Source organism: Rhincodon typus, chromosome 39 (assembly GCF_021869965.1).
Source record: "Rhincodon typus isolate 14 chromosome 39, sRhiTyp1.1, whole genome shotgun sequence".
NCBI lineage: Eukaryota > Metazoa > Chordata > Chondrichthyes > Orectolobiformes > Rhincodontidae > Rhincodon > Rhincodon typus.
The window spans coordinates 7,246,480-7,255,520 of record NC_063370.1 but is presented as its reverse complement, the minus strand read 5'-3'; the positions used below and the strand labels follow the sequence as shown (position 1 = coordinate 7,255,520).

General features: G+C 47.6%; 1 protein-coding gene across 1 annotated transcript in view; it reads right to left on the bottom strand.

The window, feature by feature from the left end:
• The window catches only part of LOC109923224 (F-box only protein 46), a 23,156-nt gene extending 14,368 nt beyond the window's left edge, over nucleotides 1-8,788 (bottom strand). The window contains 1 exon segment of the mRNA XM_020523268.2: nucleotides 8,310-8,788. The gene's annotated coding sequence lies outside the window, so the exon portion shown is untranslated.
• Nucleotides 8,789-9,041: the final 253 nt, after the last annotated feature.

The following is a 9,041-nucleotide window of genomic DNA, read 5'->3' as shown; positions in this document are numbered from 1 at the left end:
GGTGTGTGTGTGTGTGTGTGTGTGTGTGTGTGTGTGTGTGTGTGTGTGTGTGTGTGTGTGTGTGTGTGTGTGTGTTGTGTGTGCGCGCGCGTGTGTGCGCTTGTCTGCATGTGCTCATGTCTGCGTATGTGTGTCTGTTGTGTGCATGTGTGTGTCTGTTGTGTGCATGTGTGTGTCTGTTGTGTGCATGTGTGTATGTCATGTATGTCAGGTGAGGATAAAGGAGAAAAGAAACTTGGCATGTCCACAAGGACTGTTTCATAGATGCACCATAGAAAGCATCCTATCTGGATGCATCACAGCATGGCTCGGCTTTTCCCAAGACCAAAAGAAACTACAGAGAGTTGTGAACAGAGCCCAGTCCATCACACAAGCCAACCTCCCATCCATTAACTCCATCTGCACTTCCCAGTGCCTCGGGAAGCAGCTAACATCATCAAAGACCCCTCCCCACCCCGGTTATACTCTCCTCCGCCCTCCTCCATCGGGCAGAAGATGCAAAAGTTTATATACACCTATGAATAGATTCATATACAGCTGCTTTCCTGCTGTTATTAGATTTCTCAATGAACCTCTCAAATTTTAATTTTAAATGTTGATTTTGCTCTGTGTGCACCTTCTCTGCAACTGAAACATTGCATTCCTCGCTCTGTTCTATTACCTTAATGCACTTTGTATGGTATTATCTGCCTGTACTGCATGCAAAACAAAACTTTTCACTGTAGCTAGGTACATGTGACAATAATAAATCAAATCAAAAGCTGGTTTGTATTCCTCGCTGTCCTAACTGCTTGTAAAGAAGAAGCACTGCAAGGCCCCAAACATTAATGCTGTTTTCTTTCTCCACAGATGCTACCAGACCTGCTGAGTTTCTCCAGCAATTTCCATTCTTGTTTCAGATTCCCAGCATCTGCAGTTCTTTGTTTTCTGCTGGTAAAGCACATTTACTGAAGCTAAGTGAATGATCACCCCCGTGAGAAACTGGGCTGTGCCCCACAAGAGGTAGTAGGAGAGATGTGGGGGTAATGTTGTAGATCCATGGGGTGGAAAGGGAGCAATATATTTCCAACTCGGGATGGTGAGAGGCTCAGAGGGGAATCAGGAGGGGGTGGGGTTCCCATGTATCCGCTGCCCCTGTCCTTCTAGATGGTAGAGTTCATGGTGACAGAGGTTGGTGGTGGAGGGTTGCTTTTCGGACTGTAGGCCTGTCACCAGCAGTGTTCCACTGGGATCGGTTCTGGATCCTCTTTTGTTTGTCATTTGTAGAAATGATTTGGATCCACACCCAGCAACATCCTGGTAAATCTCTTCTGGACTCTCTCTAGCTTAATAATATCCTTCCTAAAACAGGGTGACCAGAACTGGACACAGTGCTCCAGAAGTGTCCTCATTAACATCCTGTACAACCTTAACATGACGTCCCAACTCCTACACTCAAAAGGTCTGAGCAATGAAGGTAAGCGTGCTAAATACCTTCTTAACCAGCCTGTCTACCTGTGACGCAAACTTCAAAGAATTGTGTACCTGAACCCCTAGGTCTCTCTGTTCTACAACACAACCCAAGGCCCTACTTTTAATTATATAACTCCTGCCCCTGTTTGTTGTACCAAAATGCAATACTTCTCATTTATCCAGACTGGAGCGTAGGATATTGAGAGGTGACCTTATTGTGGTTTATAAATTCATGAGGGGTATAGACAGGGTCAACAGTAGATGTCTTTTTCCTAGGATTTCAAGACTGGAATCATATTTTTAAGGGGAGAGGAGAGCGATTTTAAAAAAGACATGAGGAACAATTTTTTTTTTTTTTAAAACACAGAGGGTGGTTCGCTGTGGAATGGACTTCCTGAGGTACAGTTACAATGTTTAAACGACACTTCAATAAGCACGTGAATAGGAAAGGTTTGGAGAGATACAGGCCAGGAGCAGGCAGGTGGGACTAGTTTAGTTTGGGATTATGGTCAGCATGGACTGGTTGGGCTGAAGGGTCTGTTTCTGACTCTGTGGAAGGTGCTGTTGAAGGAGTTTTGAGGACTTACTGCAGCACATTGTGAAGATGGTTCATGGTGCAGTTAATAAGCATTGATAGGAGCAAACAGCGACGGTGGGGACTGGGGACTGATTAGGTTGGAGAGGGTGGGGAGGAGGAGGATCATTGAAGGGATGTATGCACTAATGCTGTGAGCTCAAAACATGATGGCTGGAGGTTAAACCTACATCTTATTCTCTCCCTGTAACCGTCTGTACCCAGACAGAGAATGGCCAACAAGATTTTTGATTTGATTTATTATTGTCCATGTACCTAGGTACAGTGAAAAGTTTTGTTTTGTGTGCAGTACAGGCAGATTGTACCATACAAAGTGAATTAGGGTAACAGAACAGAGTAAGGAATACAACGTTACAGCTGCAGAGAAGGTGCACAAAGTGCGAGATCAAAATTTGAGAGGTCCATTCAGAACCCTGATAACAGCAGGGAAGAAGCTGTTCTTGAATCTGTTGGTCCGTGTGTTTAAACTGTTGTATCTTCTGCCTGACGGAAGAGGTTGGAAGAACCGGGAGTGGGAGGGATCTTTGATGATGTTGGCTGCTTTCCCAAGGCAACAGGAAGTACAGTTGGAGTCCACGGATGGAAGGTTGGCTTGTGTGATGGTCTGGGCTGTGTTCCCAACTCTCTGTAGTTTCTTACAGTCCTGGGCAGAGCAGTTGCTGTACCAAGCTGTGATGCTTCCAGATAGGATGCTTTCTACGGTGCGTCTGTAAAAATTGGTCACAGTCTTTGCTGACATGCTGAATTTCCTTAGCCTCCTGAGGAACGACAGCAGACATGAAAAGGGAGGTGGGTGCCTAGTGAACTGTACCACGTGGAGTTCAATGCCTGGTAAACTGCACCCCAAGTGAAGTCAGGCTCTGTGGAGCTGTAATCCAATGGGAATCAACACATGGGAAACTCTTGTCGATCCAAAACTTAGGGATGGACAATGATCGAGAAAAAGCTATGCTTATAGTTCCACAGTCTATGGTTGAATGATAGTGACATCAAGTTGAGGTTGTACAAGACATTGGTGAGGCCATTTTTGGAGCACTGTGTGCAATTCTGGTTACCCTGTTACAGGAAGGATATTAAACTGGAGAGGGTTCAGAAAGGATTTATCAGGCTGTTGCCTGGAATGGAGGGTTTGAGTTATAGGGAGAGGCTGGAACTGTTTTCACTGGAGCATGAGAGGCTGAGAGGTGACCGTACAGAGGTTTATAAAATCATGAGGGCCACAGATATGTTGAATGGTAAAGGTCTTTTCCCTAGGGAAGGGGGTGTTCCAAACCAGGGGGCATATTTTTATGGTGAAAGGAGGAAGATTCAGAAAGGACCTGAAGAGTAATTTTTTCACACAGAGGGTGGTTTTGTATTTGGAATGAATTGCCAGAGGAAGTGGTAGATGCAGGTATAACTTTTAAACAACATTTGGACAGGTACATGAATAGGAAAGATGCTAAATGCAGGCAAGTGGGATTAGTTCAGTTTGGGAAACTTGGTCAGCACGGACGCGTTGGGCCGAAGGGTCTGTTTGCAGTTGTATGACTATATCTCATCCGAGATGTCTTTAATCTCAAAGACAGCATCCCTGACAGTGCCGTACTCCCTCATTACTGCGCTGGAATGTCAGTGGAGATTTTTGTGCTCAAGCCCTGGAGGGGGACTCAACCCCGAACCGTGAGATTCAGGGGCGGGTGTACTGCCTACTGAGCCACGGCTAACACCTAATCCATGGTCCCCTTGACCCGTCTACCCCAGAAGCTCAAAAGGAATCAGGCATCAGTTGTGATGCCTTTCCAGAGTCAAATAGTTCAATATTCCACATCCAAACCTGCACATGGAGGCTGCTGACTCCGGTTAGATACCAGCTATTGCCTGAGGATCATGGAAACTAGGAGCAGGAGGAGGCCATTCGGCCCCTCAAGCCAGCTCCACCATTCACTATGATCACATCTGATCATCCAATTCAGTCTCCTGCTTCCATTTTCACACCATACCCTTTGATCCCTTTAGAACATAGACATAGAACAGTACAGGTCCTTCGGCCCACAATGTTGTGCTAACCTATTATCCTATTCTAAGATCAAACTACCCTGCCTACCCTACATTTTACTATCCTCCATGTGCCTATCCAAGAGTCACTTAAATGTCCCTAATGTATCTGACTCCACTACCATTGCCGGCAGCGCATTCCACATGCCCACCGCTCTCTGTGTGAAGAACCTACCTCTGACATCTCCCCTATACCTTCCTCCGATCACCTTAAAATTATGCCGCCTCGTAATAGTCATTTCCGCCCTGGGAAAAAAGTCTCTGGCTATTTACTCTATCTAGTCCTCTCAACATCTTGTTGACCTAAGAGCTATATTCAATTCCTTCTTGGAAACATTTCAATGTTTTGGCCTCATCCCCTTTCTGTGGCAGAGAATTCCACAGGCTCCCCACTCTCTGGGTGAAGACATTTCTCCTCCTATCAGCCCTGTATCCTTAGACTGTGACCCCCTGGTTCTGGACTCCCCCGGCCTTCAGGAACATCCTTCCTGTGTTTACCCTGTGTCGTCCGGTTAGAATTTTATAGGTTTCTATGAGATTCCCTTTCATTCTTCTAAATGCCTGTGAATATAATCCTAACTGATCCAGTCTCTCCCTGCCATCACAGGAATCAGGCTGGTGAACCTGGTGTAGGATGAGTGCTTCAATAATGATTAAAACTGGTAAAAGGAGGGCCTGGAGTTAGTCATTGTTGCTACTGCTGGGTGGTTGTATTATCTTTTACCCGAAATGTATCTGCCCACATCGCAACTCCACATCTAGTGTGTGCACTCTAACCTCTGCTGTGATTTAAAGTCATAGAGTCATTCAGCATGGAAACAGCCCCTTCGGTCCAACTTGTCCATGCTGACCACTCCTATACTCAATGCTCTGAAGCAATGACAACAAGCGTGCTAAACGCCTTCTTAACCACCCTAAATAAAAACCGACAGAACTGCGGATGCTGTAAATCAGCCACAAAACCAGAAGTTGCTGGAAAAGCCCAGCAGGTCTGGCAGCACCTCTGAAGGAGAAAACAGAGTTAACATTTCGCATCCGGTGACCCGAAACGTTCCACATTCCAATGTTCTGAGGAAGGGTCACCAGACCCAAAACGTTAACTCTGTTTTCTCCTTCACAGATGCTGCCAGACCTGCTGGGCTTTTCCAGCAACTTTGTTTTTGTTCTTAACCATCCTGTCTACCTGATGCTACTTTCAAAGACGTATATACCTGAATCCCTAGGTCTCTCTGCTTGGCAGCACTACCTAAGGCCCTACCTTTAACTGTATAAGCTGTGCCCTTGTCTGTTTTACCAGAATGTGACACCTCAGTAAACTAAGGCCCTGTTGGAAAAAACCCCACGACACTATTTTAAAGTGCAGAAGAGGTCTCCATGGTGTTCTAGCCAATATTCATCCCTCAATTTTTTTTTCCTTTATTTGTTCACAGGATGAGGGCATCGCTAGCCAGGCCAGCATTTATTGCCCCATCCATAATTGCCCCAGAGGGCAGTTAAGAGTCAACCATGTTGTTGTGGGTCTGGAGTCACATGTAGGCCCAGACCAGGTAAGGATGGCAGATTCCTTCCCTAAAGGGTATTAGTGAACCAGGTGGGTTTTTCCTGACAACCAGGGTCATCATTAGATTCTTAATTCCAGATGCTTATTGAATTCAAATTCCACCATCTGCCATGGCGGGATTCAAACCCAGGTTCCCAGAACACTATCTGGGTCTCTGGGTTAACAGCCCAGCGATAATACCACTAGGCCATTGCCTCCCGTCCAAAAATATGCCCCCGAGTTTGGAACTTAACAGCGTAACTGATTCAAGAATGGTTGAAGACCCTGGAACTGTACTCAATGGAATTTAGAAGGATGAAGTGGGGAATCTGTTTGAAACTTACAGAATACCAAGAGGCCTGGGTGGAATGGACGTGGAGAAGATGTTTCCACTAGTGGGTGAGACCAGGACCCGAGGGCACAGCCTCAGAGTGAAGCACGACCCTTTAGAACGGAGATGAGGAGGAATTTCTTCAGCCAGAGGGTGGGGAATCTGTCCAACTCATTGCCGCAGAGGGCTGTGAGGACCAAGTCATCGAGTGTATTTAAGACAGGGATAAGTTCTTGATCGGTAAAGGGATCAAAGGTTACGGGGAGAAGGCAGGAGAATGGGGTTCAGAATCATATCAGCCAACATGGAGCAGACGTGATGGGCCGAATGGCCTGCTTCTGCCCCTGCGTGGTCTTATTGCCACTGCTCAGTCTGACAGTTTGCCGTGCCCATCTCAGCTACTGCGGCTCTGACATGACAACAGTGACTCCACTTCAAAACCATTTAATTGGTTACAAGGTGCTTTGAGGCGGCTGGAAGTCGCCACGTAAATGTAATACATCACTTTTTTTTAAAGAGAAAAGAGGAACAGGCAACCTAGCACTGAGGTTCTTAGCCATCTCCTCTGACTCAGCACAGAGTTGGGATCATACTGAGTTCATTTCCACAATGGGGGCCGGCGGATGTGCATGTGAGAGAGCGCGCGAGGGTGAGAGTACGCGAGATGGAGGGCTAGCATATGTGGAATGGGCTGGTGGTTCCTGCTTATCACCATCTGCAAGCATAATCTCTCCAACAGTGGGAATAAGGATGATGCAAATCAGTACACCAGTGCCTCAGAGACAGCAACATTGAGGCCTTTTCACAAGAGAGCAAAATAAAATCCGAAAGGGGGCATGCCCCCTTCTCCAACCCACCTTCCCCCCCTCCCCTTCTCAGCCTGAGCCACTGATATCAGCGCTGGTATTGATCCAGATTCAGGCCACAATGATGAGGCCATCTTGTTGACTTCAGCCTTAAGCTCAGTCCCAACCTCCAACACACACACTGTAGGCTCACAGAGCTGGACGGATTGATTGCTGTGATTTTAACGTTCTGCTATACATCAGTCCTCCCCCGCCTCACTCCTGAACCGGTTCCAACGTCACAATCCAGGACCATCGCGCTACAATAACGACTCTCCCAGTGCCCCCGCTTCCCTCCTGCAAACTCAAAAACTTGCCATCCGTGTGATCACGGACTCTACCCTTCTCCCCTAGGCTTGCCCAACCCCCCCCCCACTTCACCCTGCAGAGGCATTGGGAGAGATCAAGCCTCTCATTTCGACGCCAGCGAGGGGGAAAATAAATAAAGGAATAGTGAGGTGGAAGCAAATAATTACCATCTGTCTGCCTTATCTTCCAACTGAGCGTTGAGGCAGCTTTGCTAGTGGACCGAGCAGAGATGGGGTTACACAATAATCTCTTTGCTGTGAAAGGGAAAGTGTGTTGCAGTCTCTACGCTGTGGGGATCTCACAAACATGACTAGACCCTGGTGCACACTGTACTGGGGCCAGAGGGGAGAGCTGGGGCTGTGGGGGGAGAAGAGTTTTAAAAGAAAAATACAAGGAACAAGACCCAATGTGAAGAAGCCCAGGGGAGGCTGGGGAAAAGTGGGGGTGGGGGAACCTGACTCAGATGTACAAAGTTACAAGGGGGCATAGGCAGAAAGCAGATACAGAGAAACTTTTCCCCTTAGTTGGGGGTCAATGGGGAAAGAGTTTTAAGGTGAGAAGCGAGAGGTTTAGAGAGGATTTGAGGCAAATCAATCTTAGATCATAGAGCTGTAGAGCAGAGGAACAGGCCCTTCGGCCCACAATGTTGTGCTGCACATGACTCCAAATTAAACTAATCCCTTCTGCCTGCCCTCGGTCCATAGTCTTCCATTCCTTGCATATTCATGTGCCTATCTTTAAAAAAAAGTCCCCTAATCGCCCCAGAGGATGGTGAGGATCTGGAACTCAGTGCCCAAGAGGGTGGTAAGGAGACAGGAACCCTCCAGACGTGTTGAGGTGATCACTTGAAACACCAGAAGTGCTGGGAAAATGGAGTTTAGTAAAGAGAAGATAATGGACAGGGACACAATGGGCCAAAGAGCTGTTAAAAAAAAAACACACACACAACTCTTAAGTGGCATCTTTCTTTCTAAATCGGGGAATATCTATGACTGCAGAGAAATATATTGAGGGTAGGCAGACACACACTAGACAAGAGGGAATCTATTTTTAAGAAAAGGGGACTCCAGTCTCCCTTACAAGAGGCAGCAGCAACAGTGTTTTAATCCCACTCCAGCCTCACACAAACACAAATGAAAAGCAAAGAGAGCCGTTCCCTCGCCCCCGATTGCGACTCGACAAGAGCTCAATTCCTCTTACCTTCATCACAAAGAGAGTGTGGTACGTCCTGTCCAGGATTGCTGCTAATCTAGTCCCCTGCTCTGCCATCTGCTGCAGGCCAGAAGTGGGAAGGTCTTGCAATAACCACAGAGAGGGACACACACACAGAGAGAGAGAGAGAGAGACTGAAATGCTTCAGCTGCGCTACAGCACACTGCGTGCTCCAACAGCTTTCTGCGCTGCCTCCTTTCACACTCTGTCTGTCTCTCCCTCACACACACACTCTCTCTCTATCTCTCTGTCTGTCTCTCTCTCTCTCTCTCTCTCTCACACACACACACACTCTATCTCTCTATGTCTCTCACTCACTCACTCACTCACACAGTCTCTTGGTGAAGGTGAAGAGAGTGACCAGGGGCCGGTAGCAATGCAGCAGCTTCTCCGCTAAAACGCTCTCCGCAAAACCAACGGGACGGAGGCCATTTGTTGACAGAGACTTGCGAGGCGCCCAGAGCCTATCACCGGGCAGCATTCAGGGCATGTCTATATATGGCTGGCAGAGGGAGAGAGAGGGAGCTGGGAGGGAGGCATGAGGGAGGGATGAGAGGGGTGGGGAAGGAAGAGATGGGAAGGATGGGGAGGGAGAGATGAGGATGGAAGGATGAGGAGGGAGGGATGAGGATGGAGGGATGAGGAGAGCTGGACCAGGGACGGAGGTAGAGCTGGAGGAGGGAAGGAAGGAGAGAGGGGGGCAGCTGGACCAGGGAGGGT